The sequence below is a fragment of the Mesoplodon mirus genome (assembly GCF_964341445.2).
Source record: "Mesoplodon mirus genome assembly, chromosome: 10".
Taxonomy (NCBI): Eukaryota; Metazoa; Chordata; class Mammalia; order Artiodactyla; family Ziphiidae; genus Mesoplodon; species Mesoplodon mirus.
The window spans coordinates 55,678,561-55,698,960 of record NC_138986.1 but is presented as its reverse complement, the minus strand read 5'-3'; the positions used below and the strand labels follow the sequence as shown (position 1 = coordinate 55,698,960).

The following is a 20,400-nucleotide window of genomic DNA, read 5'->3' as shown; positions in this document are numbered from 1 at the left end:
GCCAATCCCAAAAGTTCACATACTGTTTGATTCCATTTGTATGACATTTACAAGAAGATATAGCTGTAATGACAAAGAGAGAGTAGGTAGCAGGATGATAGAAGTTACCTACCTACCTACTTTTTTTTTAAATACAAAATGATTTATTAAAAAACTAGTAAGACACTACTACAACGTGACACTGTCACACTGGGCTTTTAACATGAGACTGGGGTGGGGGGAGGCATAAAACACAAATTGATTCTGAAGCAGAGCAATTAAGAAATAAAACAATGAAAGCAAATTTCTTTTAATGAGAACTCAGAATTAAACTTCAGAGGGACCCAACGTCATACTTCCATTTGGGGACTTGACACAAAAAATTTAGTTTGAACTGCTATTAGCAGGTGGCAGGAGCCACCTTCAAATGAATCTTCAATTTGGAAAATACTGCTTCACCACCTGTTGGGGATAAGTTGCAGATGGAATAATTTAGTATGGTTTGTAGCTATTTTGATGACCACCTCGCCTGGATGCTTTCCCATAACCACTCTGCTGGTCACCATCTCTTCCATGAGCTCTTCCCACAAATCCTCCTCTAGATCCCCACTGTTGCTGTTGCTGATACTGTTCCTTTGACATAGCTACTTTTATTCCACATTTACTAAGACCAACACTGCGGTATTTCTTTTCCATTATCTTCTTCACTGGTTCTTCTTCCTTAAAGGTAATAAAGCAGAATCCACGCCTCTTATTGGTCTTGTTGTCCATGGGGAGCTCTATGGATTCAACCTCACCAAAACCACCAAAATACTCCCTTATTTTCTCTTCAGGTGTATCTGGAGAAAGGCCACCAACAAATTTTTTTTTTTACATCTTTATTGGAGTATAATTGCTTTACATGGGGTGTTAGTTTCTGCTTTATAACAAAGTGAATCAGTTATACATATACATATGTTCCCATATCTCTTCCTTCTTGCATCTCCCTCCCTCCCACCCTCCCTATCCCACCCCTCTAGGTGGTCACAAACACCGAGCTGATCTTCCTGTGCTATGCGGCTGCTTCCCACTAGCTATCTATTTTACGTTTGGTAGTGTATATATGTCCATGCCACTTATTTGTAGTGAGGTGGATGGACCTAGAGTCTGTCATACAGAGTGAAGTAAGTCAGAAAGAGAAAGACAAATACCGTATGCTAACACATATATATGGAATTTAAGAAAAAAAAATGTCACGAAGAACCTAGGGGTAAGACAGGAATAAAGACACAGACCTACTAGAGAATGGACTTGAGGATATGGGGAGGGGGAAGGGTAAGCTGTAACAAAAATTTTTTAACAGGCTCTTTTGTTTTCATGGCTTTGGCCCTCTTAGGATCAATCACCTTCCCATTCAGTTTCTGTTCTTTGTGATCCATGACCTTATCTACACTCTCCGACTCTTTAAATAGCACAAAGCCAAAACCCCTTGATCGCTGTGTCATAAGATCTAACTTCAGAGTGCAGTCTAGGACTTCACCAAATTTGGAGAAGTAGTCCTTTAGATCTTTCTATGTAGTATCCCAACTAAGGCCTCCTATAAACATTTTCCATTCTTCTTGCTGTGCCATCGCTGCTTCAGAGTGTAGCAGGATGGTAGTCGTTAGGAGGATGGTGTGACTTAAAAAAGAATATCACAAGGTAGTGTTTTGGGATAATGGATCTGTTCTGTACCCAGATTGCTGTATGGTTACGTGTATCTATACATGTGTTAAAATTCATAGAACTGTACACCAAAAATGTATTTAAAAAAATCTATTGCAGCCCTCAGAAAAAAATCTATAATTGTGTCAGTGGTGTCAAAGTTATAACCATAAGATGCAATTTTGAATAATATCCCCAGTTATCATATGAAAACATAATTCTGTAGTAAATAAATAATACCATCCTCTGAAGTATATAAGTCATAAAGCTTTGAGGACACACAAACCTAATTAAGTATGTAAACATAAACCAACAGTAATTACTACTGCTTGTGTTAATTTTTAATGTTTATGTAATCAAAATAAAGAATATTGTAAGGTTCCTCTAAAGAATTTGATTTTCCCATAAAATACTGTTGACATTCAATCTTGTTTTTTTTTTTTGGCTGCCCCACGCGGCTTGTGGGATCTTAGTTCCCTGACCAGAGATTGAACTCTGGCCCTCAGCAGTGAAAGCCTAACCACTGGACCAGGGAATTCGATATTCAATCTTTTTAAACTTACCAGTTATTCATGTTTCACGGTGAATGTTTCTAACCTTTTACTTATCTTTTTCTTCTATGACTCATTCTTATATTCTGAAAGGAAGTTTATTTTTGAAAATGATTTTAAATAAGTTTTTAAATAAGTTCAACATCATAATAAAATCAGTTTGGGGGACAATAAAAAAATTTTAAATAATATATTATTATAACTTCTTAGCACCCGCTTTCACTTTCCAGTGAATCTTGGTTTGGACAGCATATTATTTGTTTAAGTTAGTAGTGATTTTATTTTCTTACTGTGGCACAGAACTTTAATTCCCTCCATCTAGCTAAAATTCTTTCTTCATTTGGTTGGCATCCAACTCTACTTCCTCCTGTAGTTTCGTTTTTCTTTGCTCTGATCCTCTATAGATCTTGTATGTACGCCCTTGTTAACAATAATAGGTTGTTGCCTAATACTGTTTTTTCCTATCATGTTTTTTGTTAAATAAGTCAAAATTTCTTTCAGAGCAATAAAAAATGATTTACTTCTTTTATACAGAGGTATAACATGTATCTAGGATACTGTTATAGTTTAGGCAATGTTTGATGGACTTACTATCCTACCATTGATTGGTGAATCATCATAGAATTAATTTTGCATCCCTTGGCATGCCACTTAGTAAATTAGAAAATAGGAAGTTGTAGAGAAATGATTCTGTACTTATACTTATCTTCTTAAGATAATTATGCTGATAGGAAATCGCATCTGAATTTATAAGGACATAATAAATAAATTTAGGTTTTATGAAAATGTTCCATTTTCATGTGCATTAATATTTGCATTGATATTTTTGAAATAGCAGAATTGTAAAATTAAGAGCTCTCCTTTCTAAACTTTAATTATATTATGCCTATCCAAATGAAGATTTGAAGGCAACATTTTTTTTTTCAGTGAAGATATTTATGTTTCCCCAATTAGAAAACTGAGAAAAGGATGAACATGATGCTAAAAAATAGACCATTTCTCTCAAATGATCTATAGGAAAAAAATGATAGTAATTTGAGCTTACTTTAATATTATAAAAGTAAATATTTAACAAAATATTATGCAAAGACTTTGAAATATTTTATTAAACAAGCTAATGGTGTTTTATCAAACTAATGATTAAATCTCAAATGTATTTAAAATATAGTTTTCCAGTATCACTGCTTTGAATTTTTTAATGCACTCTTCTTCTTTAAGTGCTGAGGGAAAAAAAAAATATGTATATATATTGCTTAATCTGGCCGCATTGCATTGCATTACACTGCTTTCTAGCTTTATTTTGTCCAGTAGAGCATTTCATTTTATAACAGGTGAAACCTGTGTCACTATTTCTTTCTACCTCTGAAGTGGACTACCTTTGTAATGCAGCATATTCATACTCTCAGGAAGAGGAAGCATCTTAATTGCTCTACTTCTAGGGAAAGCAAACAAATCCTGCTTATTGAACTTACTAAATTGTTTGTAAAAGCAGAACAAAGGTGACAATATTCTGAATCATAACATCATATTCTCAGAATTATCAGATCACATGTGCAACTTTATTCAATTAGAAATTTTCTGAATTAAAACAACAGCTAGAGTGTTTTCCTATTGTTAATCTACAACATCTGGAATCTAATTTAAAACATCACCAGGCTTGCAAAAGAGCAGGGAAAGATGACTTAAAATGAGGAGAAAAAGAATCAATTGATACTGACTCAGAGCTGAACACGGATATATGCATATGAACTCCATTTAGTGGAGGTTATTCGAATACAAAGAGGGCAAGAAGAAGCTGGGGCAGAAGAAATGAAACATAATTCTTTTATCTCAGGCAAGATTTTTTACTGTAGGTGATAAAAGGGACATCCATTGAGACATACTGAGTATTAATTCATAAGTAAAAGTGTACCAGAGGTTCCCAAGAAAGTATAAAACATGATGTCAGGCATCTGGAATCCAGATTCTGAATATTAGAATTTCCCTTACAGAAAGATTTAGAATGAGTATAGTCCCTATCTGGAACCCCAAAAGAGACAGTTATGTACGTTCACATCTTCCACAATCCAAAGAATGGCCTGAGGAATAGTGGGTCAGTGATGTGCTCCAAATAGGGTTAGATATAAGCCAAAAGAATGAGTTAGAACAGAAGAGGCCTACAAGGGAAGTTGTGCCAACACTAAGGCCTAAAGTAATTATCTGACTTGAGTAGAGTGTGTTAAACATTTGCAGAGATACAAAGTCCAACAAATAAAATTACTCAGGACTTCAGGAAAATATTGAACTTGTTGACTGTATTGATGCATTTTAAGCTTAGTAGATAACATTAGCATTTTTAAACCAAAAGAGCAAATATAATTTTGATCTGACTAGAAATTGCAAATATCCATCTAATACTGAATTTTAAATTCCTATTTAACAAAAATCAGCAAGAGAATGGCAGTATATTCAACAGAAAAAAATAAATAAATCAAGCATATGATTTGAAGAGGTAGTATACAAAACAGGAAACCAAAGTGCCATTCAATATATGAAGAGACCCAGACCCTCAACCTGGCTAGAAATCAGAGAAATAAAAATTCAAATTATACCACTTTACATCCATCAGATTGTAAGAATTAGCACTTGCTAGGATTTTGGAAAAAAACAACTTTCATACACTGTACAAGGTTTATAAACTGTTCGAGCTATCCTGGAAAGCAGTTTGGAAGTATTGAAATTTGGTATGCATATAACCTCTAGACAAGCTATTCCACTCTACAGCACATTTAGTTTATAACCCAAGTAATTTATCACATAGGTCTATCAACAGATACCTTATTGTTATCACTCCAGTCTTTTCTGTAATGTAATATAATTTGAAATTAAATACATTTAACATAATAGTATAATGTTAAGAAGTAGTAAACTGAAAGGAATTCAGAAGTAAAATATTGAGGGAATAAATAGGCAAATATAACAAAATACAGTTTTGTATTTTCCAAGAATATGCGTATGTTTAAATAAAATCTGGTAGCAGTGATTAGACACACATACATTAAATACACTAAAACTGGTTATCTAATGTGTTGAGATGGGAAGAAATTAAGCATGGAGGATAAAGAGAATGAAATTGAAAAAAATAATTTTTAAGATAAAACAAAATAAAAGGGTCTTGTAAACACAGGTGATGATATGATGCCATGGACTGGAGAGTAAGATCAGTTTAACTTGGGGCCTATCAGATCATTGTTGAAGCGTTCAAAAAGAACACAGTATGAACTTCTAGTATTTTTTATAAAAACAACATGTATTTGGAAGTGGGTATAATCTGTGCAGCTGAGACATGAAGTTTTTAAGCAGCCAACTAAAATTTTTACAGATTTCTAAGAAACTTTAATTTGAAAACTTGGAAGAGATAATAAGTATTTCTAATCTGGGAAGTGAGATGATCTAATTTTCTGTTTTGAATGATCACTCTGTAACGTGAACAGATTAAAATGGGGCAAGAATAGAATACAGTTTGTTTCAGTAACTCTTACAAATATGATAAAGGCATTCACCAAGGTATGCTTTAACAAGAAGAGGGGCTAGATTATATTTAAGATATATAAAAACTTTAGATTCATTAAAATTCCATGATAGTTTTTTTGATAGGTAGAGATAGGTAAGAGAGAGGTAAAAGATGACTCTTGGTGTTATCAACTGAAGAACTGGTGTTTTTATTAAAGATTGTGAACAGATGATCAAGTGGAAGATACACTGAGTGAGAGGTCTCTGCAGCCTATAGGAAGATATCCAGTGGATAGTTAGATATATGGATCTTAAGAAAGCTGAAAGTTAATTAGATATTTTATATTTATCTAATCTAAGAAGACCTTTCCTTGACAATATTGAACAGATAACATTTGTGCACAAAATTAAAGAGAGATAAGCAGAATATCTGCCATCCAATAGGCCAATAAAAAGATTATGAATAATGCTTGCTGCTCCCAAGTTTCTGTAGTTAAATAAGTGGATTTGAAATGGACATACAGATGTAAAGCTGAATAACTGAATTAATGGATTTTAAATGATTGTCAATTACTATCACAGTCATAATTCTATTTTGAAAGAAAATCTAGAGGTTATCTTACTGATTTGCAGAAACTGATTCCTGTGCTGTTTCTATTATATAAAGATAGCAAAATATTCTGGTTAGGAAGATAGGCTTTGGGGCTAGATTATTAGGGTTTTACTTTTACCCTGAGCAAGTTAAAAAATGCCTTTGACTCTCATTTCCTCAATTTAAAAGGGCAGCTAGTCCTTGCTTTGGAGGGACTAGCTGGACAAGCTAGTCTTGCTAGCTAGACAAGCTAGACAAGCTAGTCTCCTTGCTTTGGAGATATTCAGTTGACATATCAGAAATTCTACTACTCTGAGACTCTCATGCTAGAGAGATCATACTTAAGTACTTGGGTTAACAGACCTGCTGAACTCCCAACTGACAGATGGGCATTTGAGGGATCATATTGGATGGCCAACCAAGCTGAGCCTTCAAGTGACTACAGCTCCAAGCAGCATCTGACTTAGTCTCATGAGACCCAAGTGAGAATTGCCTAATCCAGCACTTTCTGAATCTTTGACCCATAAAATCATGGGTAAAATAAAAATTGTGTAAAGTGTCTAAGTTTTGGGGTAATCCACTATGTAGGAATAATAAATGAAATATTATTCAAGGTGGAATACCTAGGAAAGCTGAATGAACCTCTCACTTGTCTTAAAGAGAGCCCAAATCAGACACACAAATATGAGTGATGAAAGGAACAACGGAGACATCAAGTGTAATCTCTTACTTGAATATTGAGGTAAATGACCTGGAGAAAATAACTACTTATTGGTAGACCAAAGACTGGAACACATTTTTCATGATTGCTGTCTTGGTATTTTTGCTCAGTTCAAAATAGCCCTGTATTTGAAGAGATTAAGTAACCATAGAATATTAACTGACATTTTTATATTTTATGACATATTCCTATTTTCTTTCTTTTAGAAAATCAGTCCCTATTTAACTTTATTTGATTCTCAAACTCATTCACGGTTTTATATTTAAAACCTACATTATACAAGTACTTTAAATGCTGGGGGATTAAATATGAAGATTTTATGCCATTGAGGTATGAAGAGTTGTTTAATGTAAAGGCATTTAAATCATATACTGTGAATAAAATATGAGTAGTTACATAAGAGTTCCATTTTAAAACATGTTATCAAATAAAGAAGAAAATTGGATTCAATAAAACATCAGATTTATTAAGGCTACCAGTGGTGTTTGAGATGCTTTGTGAAGGTGAATTGTCTTTTAACAAGTAGAGGTGGATGGTCACAGCTTTTAAAAGGAGAATATGCTAAACAAAGGCATAAAAACAACAGGTATATTCAGGAGGTGGTGAGGGTTTTCACATGCCAGGATATATTATATGTTTGTATACACTGAGAGGTGAGATTGAGAAGAGGGATGAAAACTGGAAGATAATAATTGATGTGTAGATTGGGGCCATATGGCAAAGTATCTTTGATACCGTACTGAAGGGGGCAAGAAGGCAGTGTCAGAGGTTAATTATGATCAAAGGACTTCTTAAGAATATGAAAAAAACTTTTATTACTGAACCTCCAGCAATAACATAGGAATAAACTTTTGATTGTGTTTTCTTAAGAACTATTACTGCCCATTTACAATTATCTTAGACTTTTCAGAATAGATTGATTGCAATTGTGAATATTAAATTCTGATATAGCATTCAGTTATGTGATAATGCTTTTTATCATTTTGGGCAACCAGTAACCTTTGATTCACAAGTACCACTCGATAACAAACCTAGTCGGCACAAATTACTCAAATAAGCATCTAAAAGGTAGATGTGACATGGTTGCAAATCACACAATCTCTTCTAGGAAATAAATAAGTATTTCATGTAAATGAGCCATTATTTTTCTTTAAAAACCAGTCATTCCATGTCTGAGAGCTTTATCCTAGAAGCTTTACTTTTTTCAGAGCGCAATTTCCTTTTCACAACAGATAACCTCCTTGTAGTGATTGGAAAATCACCTCATGCATTGATTTAGCTAGTCGGTCATTCAGTCTTTTTAAGGCAGGTACTTGCTATGTGCTTGACCCTCTACTATGAGCTGGGGAAAAAAAACGTTCATAATTTATCCTTTTTTTTTTTTTCTTTAAAAAGTTTGCAAAATGTAGCTCAGTAGGAAGTCAAAGATTGCCTTTCCCATACTAGGCTCATTAGCCAAAATTACCCTGACACAACTGGAAAGGTCTGAACAGTAAAACTAAAGTTGTAATCTTGTCATTTTATAGAGAAAGTATTTTTTCTGACCACTAGTACATAAATTAAAAAAAAATGTTCTTGGCAAATTTAACTAATTCCATTCTCCAACTCACAGAATCATAGATTTATTTGGTATAGCCTTATTTTTCAAGCCCAGTGTTCTAGAAAATTAGCGTTTTTAAGACAGGTAATTCTGAGTATAGTAAACTGAAGGTAAATTGAATAAATGAAGATGCCTAGCCAAAGGGATTTCCTGGCATCAATAAACAGAGAAAATAAAGAAGAAAATAACCCATTTCACAGTATAAGAACATAATCATTTGACTACAGCTATTTAACAAAGAGATATTTGATTGGCTTCCTTAGCCTGGGAAATAAATTTGAGATTAAAAGTCAGCTGATCCTCTGTCTACAAAAGAGGATAATGGATTCAGTGATTTGAATACAGAGCAGCAGGTAAAATATATCTTGGAAGCGTGTACGGTCCATGGATCTATCCTTGTCCTGTTGAATCAGAATTTTCTAAACGAATCAATAGGAAAATATGCTTTAAAAATATTATCCAATATTGCTAATTTAATTTAGAAACAGAGATATAGATCTTCTGTCTCTCCTCCTTGTTCAAATAACAATGTGCTACAGTATGGCTTAGCTGCAAGACAAGGAGAGATTCTATGGCTAAAATGCAGGCTTGTTGTTTACTTTCCTTTATTTCCTAACAGTTAGATAGATAACAATATGTCTAGCTGAAGCAGCCTTCTTATACGTTTGATGCCTGTGAATACTTTTAAGAACTCTTGAAAATATTTAGGAGAGATTTCTAGCGATCAGAAGAATTACTGGTGTGGGGCTGTGAGTGGAGTGGGGCAAGTCAAACATCCTAGGGATTCTCATAACTAGAGCAGCCCTTTGTACATCAGGGAGATAAATAAGCTCAACATCACATGGTTTACTGAGAGTTCTTTTACATATATATTAAATATATATAAATGCTTGGGAGATAATCTCAGGTTTCCAAATTTATAGTTTAGAATAAATGGCAACATCACTTGCTGTATATGCATCAGGACAAAAATGGCGAATTAGGTGGAGTATTCTCAAATTAGTTTTATTTCACTGACCAGCTACAGGATAATTGGAATACACATGATAGAATGGAAGTATCTATCATGTGAGACATTGAATGTTGAAACACTGAAAAGCAAGAAATAAGCAGGGACAAAGGAATGATAGTGCTGTGACCTGCATTTTTGTTGTGACACAAGCTTATCTTCCACATCTATGGAAACGTAAATCATTTAACACTTTGTGTAAAAGAATCATATTTTAGTTTGCCTCCAAATTCCAAACACCCTGAAGGTAATCACCTTGTGGTGACTGAACCTGTTATGTGACGATTAAAAATGTGAGCACTGGAGTTAAATCCTCTGCATCCCAATATTACTCCCACCACTTACTAGGTGTATGGTGTCAGGCAAGCTATTTCCTTCTCAATGCCTCAGCTACTTCATTTGTAAAATGCAGGTATCAACGGTACCTACTAAGAGTTAAATGAGCAAACTTCTATAAAAGATTTATAATTGAACATAGCAGATAAATACACAACTAGTGCAATCTACTAGTGTTATGCTCTAACATGCACTCTATTTTAATGTTTACATTAACATTGACTTTATTTATTTATTTACTTATGGTTTCCTGAAATTATACTGATGTAGTAAATAAAAAAGTCATTACACAGTCTTTTACTAACAGTAAACATGTATACATTTGTCTTATAAACACTGTCATGCTACTCTAAGCTTTTCATATTTATTAGAAATGTCTCTTTCTGTATAGTCATGTTGTAATTGTCATAAACAATACATGTAATTACTATACAAGACATCCATGCAGTATTAAAGAGAATTCCACTTCATTTAGACAAGAATCCTGCATTATCTTCTTTGAGCAGAAATATAATTATATAGATTTTTAATGGTTGTATAAAATTGGAGGAGTGGGTTTCAGTCCAGATCCCAGTGAGAAACTGACTCTTTCTACAAGAGTCACTTAAAATAACTTTATTCATATTTAGGAAAAAAAATGGATTTCATTAGAGATCACAGAAGACAAAGAGCACTTTTATTAAAGAGAGTCATAGAGCTGCAAAGCAATGCACAGGCAGTTTCTACTATGTGGTAAGGTAAACAAGGCTTTTTCTGCAGATACTTCTAGAGGAAGAAACCATCCACAGCAATGCCAAAATAAGTATTTGATTGTTGACCTCCAAGAAAGATGGAAGTGTAAGGGCACAGCTCATTAAAGTAGAGTATTTCATATGCTTTGAAGACAGGAGAAAGCCACAATTTCACATCACAAACTGAACAATAACTGATAACAATGGCACTTCTACAATTCACAGGGGCTCCAAGAATTTAGTACAGAACAGTATACAGTGTGTATTTTATGATGCAGTAAAAGCTATAGGAAATAGGTGGAAGAAGCTCTGATGTACCTTACTAACAGGTCCAGTTTAAAGGCTGAAGGGCAGACTAGCCACGGAAGAACTAGAGCAGACCTCTTTAAAGACTGGAAGGTATGCTTAGGAACTAGGTGGCTGTCTGCCGTTTTCTGTGCACTTCAATAACTTCCTTATATGTATACTGTCTAGAAATGAAGCTTAGCAATAAAACAATGTATATCAGCAATCATAGAATGCTCATTACTGACAACATTGAGCAACCTGATAAAAATACCTAGGCCAAAACCATGCAAGGGTATGGATTTTAATCTATAGGTTATAATAAATTTAATTTAAACACTTAATATCCAAACCATTATAGAATCATTAAAACACTTAAAGCTCCTGCAAGTAAGCCCTAAACCAGTCTCTGTCAGTATTTTCACAATATTTTTATGTGTGCATGTGAAATCTGGGAAGCAATAAAATAAGTGAATAAATTGATGGCTAAGATTACATAGAGAAAAGTAGCCACAAGATATTTGCTTAAAATAGTATCAAAATTGTTGCTAGTAAATTATAATTCATAAAGTCAAATAAATTCTATAATAAAATACCATCTCATATCTAATCATACAATCACATATTAATATTGATATGAGAAAAACATAAAACATGGAAAGGTATACATGGTTATGACCAAACTTGAATCTGTTTTTAAAAATAAATCTTTACTAAGATAACCAGAACTAACAAGATTATTTTCAAATTTCACTGGAATAATAAAGATCTATTAAAGGCTGTCACTTTTTTTCAGAAAGAAAAAAAAGAAAAAAAAAAAGAAAAAAAATGAGGGAAGTGTTATGTGCTACCAGTTTTAAAAAGGTATGATGAAGCCATAGTAATAGAAGCAAACAAGGAATGAAAAAAAAATGACCAATGAAATAGAATTGATAACTCAGAGACCAAGAAATGTGTTTTTGAATATTTGATTTTAAATAGGTAAACAAAGTAAGATTTTGTAGCTGGTGTTAGAGAAACCTCTTATATAGAGAAAATAAAATTGGATTTCAATATAAAATTTTATAATATATGTAGATGTGTAATTCAGATGTATTAAAGATCTAAATGTGAAAGTTAAACATATTTAGTAATTAGTAATTACTATGTAATTATTTAAAATATATTTGGCCTAGTAGTGTGAAAAATTTCAAATAGGGCCCTAGCATAAGTTTAAATAAATAAAAGAATAAATTAATAAGCAAACACATATTCATTTGATTTCATCAAAATTATGGATTTCTATACAGGGTACCTACATAAAGTCAACAGACCATTAACAACTTGTAAAATGCTATTTTTAGTATATACAACAAAAACTAAGATAAAGATGAATCAAGAAACTCATGTAGATCACTCAGAAACACAACAGAAATACAGATAAAGAATACTGTATGGATAAGTAACACTCACAAGTGGAAATCTGAATGATAGTATATGAAGAAATTCTCAAATCATTAGGAATAGGAGAAATGATATTTAAGGCAACAATGAGATGCCAGTTTTCCCCATCATATTTGCAATATTAGAAAATTGCATGATGCCAGAGTCTAACCAGTCTTATATAATATAATCATAAGACTGGCATCCTATCATCTTGACCATATTCTCTTGGTTAGAAGCAAGTCACAACTCTTACCCGCATTCAAGAGGAGATTATAAAAGGACATGAAAAGGATAAAGATATTTATATTCTACTATATTAAGACTATAAGTCTCATAAATCATTTCTAAAGGAAACATTAAAAGGAGAAGGGTAATACTGGAAGGAAGACACCAATATCCTTTTTAGATGACTTGCAGTCTTAGGAGAAGTGCATTAAGAAAAATTAATAAACTAAAAAGAATATATATAGTACTAGACAAAAAGTCAACATGATTTTTTATAATTAAACAGTATATGTTAGAATTAAATGTTCCTGAAATAAAGATCTTGTTCTGCAGATTCAAAGGATGCGGCGTGTTTCAGTGTGATCAATAAAGAATAAACACTTAAATTTGTTGTTGACATTTTGAACAAGGAGTTTAAAGAAACCCATTCCAGTGAGGGTGCTTTATAGACTTTTAACTTGTGATCTCTTAATTTTCTTTCTTCCGTTTAAAAAAAACAAAAAAATAACCTCCAGATAAACACTCAATTTCAGGAACAGTATTTTGACTTGTGTGTGGGTGAGAGTCAATAGGAATAAGGAAACAAGACCCTTACCTTTGTAGTCTTTGCACTATATGGAGGCAATCAAAATCCAGAAATGGAAGAAGAGTCAATATTCAGTATATAATGGTTATATGGAATATACTGCTTGTTTTGTGGGTTTATTTATTTTTTTAAATTTTGTTTTGTTTTGAAATTCTGTTTCCATCTTCCAATAATTTTCCAGGAAAAAAAAGAGCTAGGATATGTCTTTTTCATTTGAAAGATTGAAAAGAAAAACAAGTGAATGCCTGAGAGAGTTTGTGGACTCAAATGGCATGAGGTGCAAACAAAAATGTGCCCAGTGTTTGGGGAGCAGCCAGAATAGTTGTGAGGATCAAAAAGACCAGGCTGTGACCTCCCTGAGATCCTGAAATTGCCAGCAAGAATTTGAATTCAGCTTGGGTGCGTGTGTGAGAGGAAGGGATTAATTTTAATTTTCTCAAGGTTTATGTGATAAAAAGAGCTGATAAGGAAGTTGATGAATTCAAAATTATAGGTTTCTTCAGTATGTTTAAGGTAATCACTAGCATAAGAAAAATAAATACACATATCCTAAGTCATTAGATGGGGAAAGAATTAACTAATGCACAAAATCTGGAATCACCATGCAACGAGCACTCTCAAGCAAAACTAGATGGTCTTATCAGACAAAAGGAAAAACACCAAGGACTGCTGCATTCAGCAGCTCTTTCAGTGGCACAAAATAAATACTAAGCTGTAAGGAAAAATCTTGTATGAACTAACACAACATTGCATCATTCCCCCATTTTTAATTGCACATTAGCCAAATTGTTTTAGTGACCTTATTTGCTCTTTTAATATCACATTTTAATATTTTCTGTTATTATTCTGATTTATCTTCCTCTCTATTATGTAAATAATAAGTGACAGCTTCCTCTGCTAACGCTTTTCCCATGGAGAACAATTAAGAGTTTGGTATGTACTTCCAGGCAATGTTCTATTTCCAGGCGTACTAGTTTTCTTTTGTTGCTATAACAAATTACCATAATCTTAGTGGTTTAAGGAACACAGATGTAATATTTTACAGTTCTCTGTGTCAGAATTCTGACATGGGGGCCTCCCTGGTGGCGCAGTGGTTGAGAGTCCGCCTGCCGATGCAGGGGATACGGGTTCGTGCCCCGGTCTGGGAGGATCCCATATGCCGCAGAGCGGCTGGGCCCGTGAGCCATGGCCGCTGAGCCTGCGCATCCGGAGCCTGTGCTCCGCAACGGGAGAGGCCACAACAGTGAGAGGCCCGTGTACCGCAAAAAAAAAAAAAAAAAAAAAAAAGAATTCTGACATGGGCTCCACTGAGAGAAAATCAAGATATCAGTAGGGCTGTTTACCTTTCTGGAGGCTCTAGGGGAGAATCTTTTTCTTGCCTTTTCCACTTTTTAGAAGCTGCCCGCATTCCCTGTTGTAGCCACCTTCTTTCATCTTCAAAGCCGGCATTGGAGCATCTAGTTTTTCTCACACTACTGTCTGGTATTCAGAGAACCAAATGAAGATGTTTCTTCTTTTAACGATTTTAAGGAGTCAGATGATTACACTGGACCCACCTAGATAATCCAGCATACTCTCTCCATCTCAGACTCAGCTGATGAGCAACCTTAATTGCATCTGCAACCTTAATTCGCTTTTGCTATGCAAGGTAATAGCATAGCCACAAATTCTAGGAATTAAGGTGTGATCATCTTTCAGAGGTTTTATTCTGCTTAGCATACCATATATACACAAACATTATTTCTTTGTTTTAGTCTTGTCTTTAAAACCAGGAAAATCAGAGTGCTTGTCTTTTATTAGTTTTATTTTTTAATAATAAGTGTTGTAGGATTTTCTGTTTTCACTATGCATAAATTTAATTCATTATATTTAAAAACTGATATTATTCTAGAGTATGACTATAGACTAATCAAATTAACCATTCCCCTTTTGATGACTGGACACTTTACAAATTTTGCCATTATAAGCAGTGATGCAAAAATCAACCTTATGCCTGAGTGAGGGTACAATTTTGTCATTAGTTATGTTAAACTTGTTCAATGGCTAAAAAGTTAACACTCCAAAGATATTTGATTCCTTATGGACTTAGAGATTTAAAAATCAAATTGTAATAAAAGGAAAATAAAACAAGTACAATCATAAGGGTACAGGCAAGATGATAGGCTGGAATAGGAGAAGAAACAACTAAATCTGACACAGTTATTTAGAAAAAAAAATATTCAGAGGGAATGGCATTTGTGCTAAGTAGTAAGTTATGTTTTGGTAAAAGAGAAATGAAACACATGATAGATTGGAAGAATATTATGAACACAGGTTTTGAGTAGTGGGTAGTCACATTTGCCCACTGTTTGGAACACAAAGTAGTCCAGAATGTTCCAAACACTAGACTGTCATATGTTTAGAGGAAAGTATTGAGGTACAAGTCCGAAGTGGTGGGATGGATTTAATCATAGAGAGAAGGTGACAGCTTGCATTGGAAGACACTACAACAAAGTATGTTGAAAGCCCTATGGTTTTGTGACTTTCATCAATATGAGGAAGCGAAAGGAGTATTTGTTCATAAAAGAAAACAAGACAGCAGAAAAGTCTGCCTAATAAAAAAAGCAAGAAAACTTCATAAAGAAATTATGGATCTAAGGAATGGGGATTGAGGTATCATAGTTATTAAGAGTGAAACTCTGGTGCCAGACTTCTTGGGCTTAAACCTTGCTCCATTATTTCCTAACCATTGTTGAGATCTTAAGCAAGTTAATTAACATCTCTACCTGTGTTTCTTCATCTTTAATATGGGGGTGAAAGTAACACTATGTTTTACATTATTGTGAGGATTAAAAAGAGAGTCGTATCCTCTAAAGTAGCTAAGAATGAACAATGGGAAAAGGATAGTGTCTTCAATACTATGTTGAATACTTGAATACTATGCTGAACAATACTATGTTGAGGAAACTGGACAGTTACATTCAAAAGAAGGAAACTGGACCCGTATCTTACATCATACACAAAAACTGACTCAAAAAGGATTAAAGACTTGACAGTAAGACCTGAAACAATAAAACTCCTAGAAGAAAACATATGGGGGGTAAGCTCCTTGAAACTGGTTTTGAAAATATATATATATTTTGGGGGGATTTGACACCAAAAGCAAAGGCAACAAAAACAAAAATAAATAAGTGGGACTACATCAAGCAAGAGTTTCACACAGCAATGGAAACCATCAACAAAATGCAAAGGCAAGCTACAGAATGGGAGAAAATAGTTGCAAATCATATATCTGATCAATGTTAATATGCAAAAATATAAACAACTCATACATCCCAAAAGTAAAAAAAAAAATTATGAAAAAATGGGCAGGGGAGCTGAACAGACCTTTTTCCAAAGGAAACACACAGATGGCCTACAGGTACGTGGAAAGATGCTCAACATCACTAATCACCAGGGAAATGAAAACTAAAACCACAATGAACTATCACATCACACCTGTTAGAACAGCTATTATCAAAAAGACAAGAAATAACAAGTATTGGCAAGGATGTAGAAAGGGGAAACCCTGTGCACTGTTGGTGGGAATGTAAATGGATGCAGCCACTACAGAAAACAATATAGACATTCCTCAAAAACTTTAAAACGTACCTACCCTATGATCTTGCAATTCTACTGCTGGGTATACATCCAAAGGAAACAAAATCACTATGTGGAAGAAATATCTGCACTCCTAGGTCCATTGCAGCACTTTTTTTTTTTTTTTGGTGGGGGGAAGTTTTAATATAATTTTATTAGAAACTCACAGATCAATTAAACAAAACTAAGTTGAGAGGTTGGTTAATGTTTTTAGCATTAACTTGCCTTGTGTGTGAATTGTAATTCGCAGCTCATCTTAAATGGTAGCTTTATCTTTCTACCTATTCCACTCCATTTGCTGTTTTAGTGTAGCCTCCATGTAGATCCGGAGACCCCATAGTCCAGAACTAGGTGTCACAGGACTCCTGACCCTCAGGGATATGGGAAAGATAACACATCTGTCCTCTAGGCAGGAAAGCAGACTGGCATAAGTCCTGTGTGCACTGATTTCTATTCTTCCTTCCACCCCCACAGATAGGTAGGGGCTTTGTTTGTTTATTTATTTTGTTTTTTAAACTCTAGGTCAGGGTGGAAATCATTTGGAAGCTTTTCCCAAATCCCAGTTTCACAGTGAGCCTGCCTAATGTGCCACACCCTGTACGGGGTGCTGTTGATCCCCACTGCTCTGAGGAATTCAAACTCCTAGCCAACTTCTACTTGCTTCCAGACCCAGAAGACCATCAGGGTCACAGCTCTAGCTTTACCAACCTAGTGGTGTTGCTTTTTCATTTCTGTTACCTAGAGATGATTATCTTGTGAATGAACCCAGAGACATCTCTTAATAAAAAAATAAAATAAAAAGGTTTTGTGATTGGAGTTCTTGGAGAAGATGTGGAAATTCAAAGCATAGCTCACAATACCATTTTGACTATTTTCCTCTGCCTTTCTGGATGCTAGGAACTCTGTGGTCTTGCTACCTTCTTTGGCTTTACTCAGTAATAGGGATTGAGGTTTCTTCTGTTCTCAAATGCCAGAAACCTATTAAGAATCTCTATAAATCTCCTCAGGCTTCTGGCGAAGGATGGGAGGCAAAGCACAAAGTCCCTTTGTTTCTTTCTCTCCTCTCTGATTTTCTGTGTTCATCAATTTGAGGAACTTTTAATATATTCTGGTGCTGAAAGCCTTACCCTTAAATCATCAGTCTTTGTCCTGAATTCTTCAGAGCCTTTGTGACTTTGTAACCTGAAGTTTTAAAATCTTGATTCAATCACTTAGCTCCACACCTGAGGTGTAGTAATGACGAGAACATGGGCCAGCTTCATATACATTGTGTCCTTCAGTACTTAATTTTTGCACCCATAATATTGCATCCAAATCATGTCTCTATTCTCTGGTATCTCTACCAGAAGGTGGGTTCCTCCAAGACAGGGACCATGTCTCTTCCATGGTAGTATCCACAGTAACCTGGACAGTGTCCCCAACCCCCGCCGAGTGAGGAGGAGCCGGAGGAGAGGAAGATGGCGGCGGCCGCCAGCACCCGCGGTGCCGTGGGGCCGCTCCGAGGAGCCTGAGAGACCCACAGAGGCTTCGCGGAAAGACGCGGCGGCGGAGGATGAGCCTGCAGAGCGCGCAATATCTCCAGAGTGCCGAGGCCGACCCGGTACGTAGCGGGGAGCAGGCCGAAGATTGGGGCATGGAGCAACAGACACAGAGGTGGTATGTCCGGGGTGGCGGGGGAGTTCCATTGCAGCACTTTTTACAGTAGCAAAGACGTAGAAACAAACTAAATGTCCATCAACAGAAGAATGGATAAAGAAAATGTATATATATATATATATATATATATATATATATACACAATGGAATATTACATTAAAAAGAAGAAAAGCCTGCCATTGTGATAATATGGATGTACCTTGAAAGCATTATGCTAAGTGAAGTACATCAGACAGAGAAAGACAAACACTGTAAGATCTCACTTCTATAGGAATTCTTCAAAAAAAAAAAACAACCCTTATAGAAACAGAAAAAATTGGTAGTTGCCAGAGGTGGGGGTAGGAAGTGGGGAAAATGGGTACAGATGGTAAAAGGTGCGAATTTCCAGTTATAAGATGAGTAATTTCTGTGAATGTAATGTACAATATGGTGATTACTGTTTACAGTAATGTATTGTATATTTGAAAGCTTAGAGAGTAGATCTTAAAAATTCTCATTACACACAATTTGTAACAATGTGAGGTGATGGATGTTAACTAAACTTATTGTGGTAATCATTTCACAATATATACATATGTGAAATCATTATGTTGTACACTTTAAACAGACACATTTTTATATGTCAGTTATATCGCAATAAAACTGGAAAAAACAAGTTAATGCACATGAAACAGGAAATTTTGGGCACATAGTAATTCATAAATATTAACTAGTATTTTTATTTGTTATCATTTTTGCTGCAGTTGTTAGCATAATATCAAACAACCGCATCACTTCTCTTTATTAGTAACCCACATTCATTTAAACTCTTTGTAAATCCCTTCTATCATATTCATAGCTAACTACATGTTTTCCAATTTCATCTTGGTTTAGGTAACCTGTAATGAATGCAGGGCATCCTTATACAGTAAGAATAAAATTGATTTACATATAAAGGTGTAAAAGTATTCATTTGAAAAATACTTTCATCTAATTAGTTTAGTTCAGAGTTGCTTGACATCATACACCTAGAGAAACCCTCTGGAGTCCTTCCCATATTAAAAATAAGACCCGGGCCTCCCTGGTGGCGCAGTGGTTGAGAGTCCGCCTGCCGATGCAGGGGATACGGGTTCGTGCCCTGGTCTGGGAGGATCCCATATGCCGCGGAGCGGCTGGGCCCGTGAGCCATGGCCGCTGGGCCTGCGCATCCGGAGCCTGTGCTCCGCAACGGGAGAGGCCACAACAGTGAGAGGCCCGCATACCGCAAAAAGAAAAAAAAAAAAAAAAAAAATAAGACCCTTACTTATTTAATTCATACACAGTTTATGCTCAAATACAACTCTCTAAAAGCGCTAATTTCTCTCTTAAATTTAATTCTTTTTTATTATCCTAATCTGTTTAAATGAAGCAAAACTTTTAGACGCTGGCTTGGATAAACAAACTTCCTCAAAGCTATTTATGATAAATACGTTGAACAAATACAAATCTTTGCTCTGGTTCAAATACACTGTAGTAATCAGGATGATTTAAAATATGACTGTCACAATCACATTTAGTTGCCCTGTCTTTGTTTCCTCTTCCCATAATCCCATTCTCTCAGATTATCCACATGAAAGCTTTCTCTCTGTTCCCATTAATCTTTTCCCTACCTGAATCCAAAATGCTATGTCTTCTATCACAATTGGCTTCAGAAAATAATAATAAAATTACAAAGAAAGGATTAGAATAATATGCTGAGAATAAGAAACAGAAGAATCATCAAAACTAAAACTCCTGTTTATTTTTCTGTGTTGGCAATAACAATAGGGAGGCCAGCAAAGAAGATAGGTGAAAAGCAGTTTAAGCCAGGACACAGATACATAAGTAGAATGCTTTTTGTATTATAGCTACATCGAATGCATTTGGAAATTTTCTATGGCGTGTCAGCTTCTG

At 34.8% G+C, this 20,400-nt stretch overlaps 1 pseudogene across 1 annotated transcript; it reads right to left on the bottom strand.

Moving 5' to 3' along the window:
* Nucleotides 1-217: 217 nt before the first annotated feature.
* Nucleotides 218-18,518, bottom strand: LOC309811189 (heterogeneous nuclear ribonucleoprotein D0-like; annotated as a pseudogene). The gene is made up of 3 exons: nucleotides 18,256-18,518; nucleotides 1,306-1,638; nucleotides 218-838 (listed from the first exon to the last, which is right to left on the bottom strand). The product of its transcript is annotated as a heterogeneous nuclear ribonucleoprotein D0-like (transcript).
* Between the last annotated feature and the right edge of the window lie 1,882 nt (nucleotides 18,519-20,400).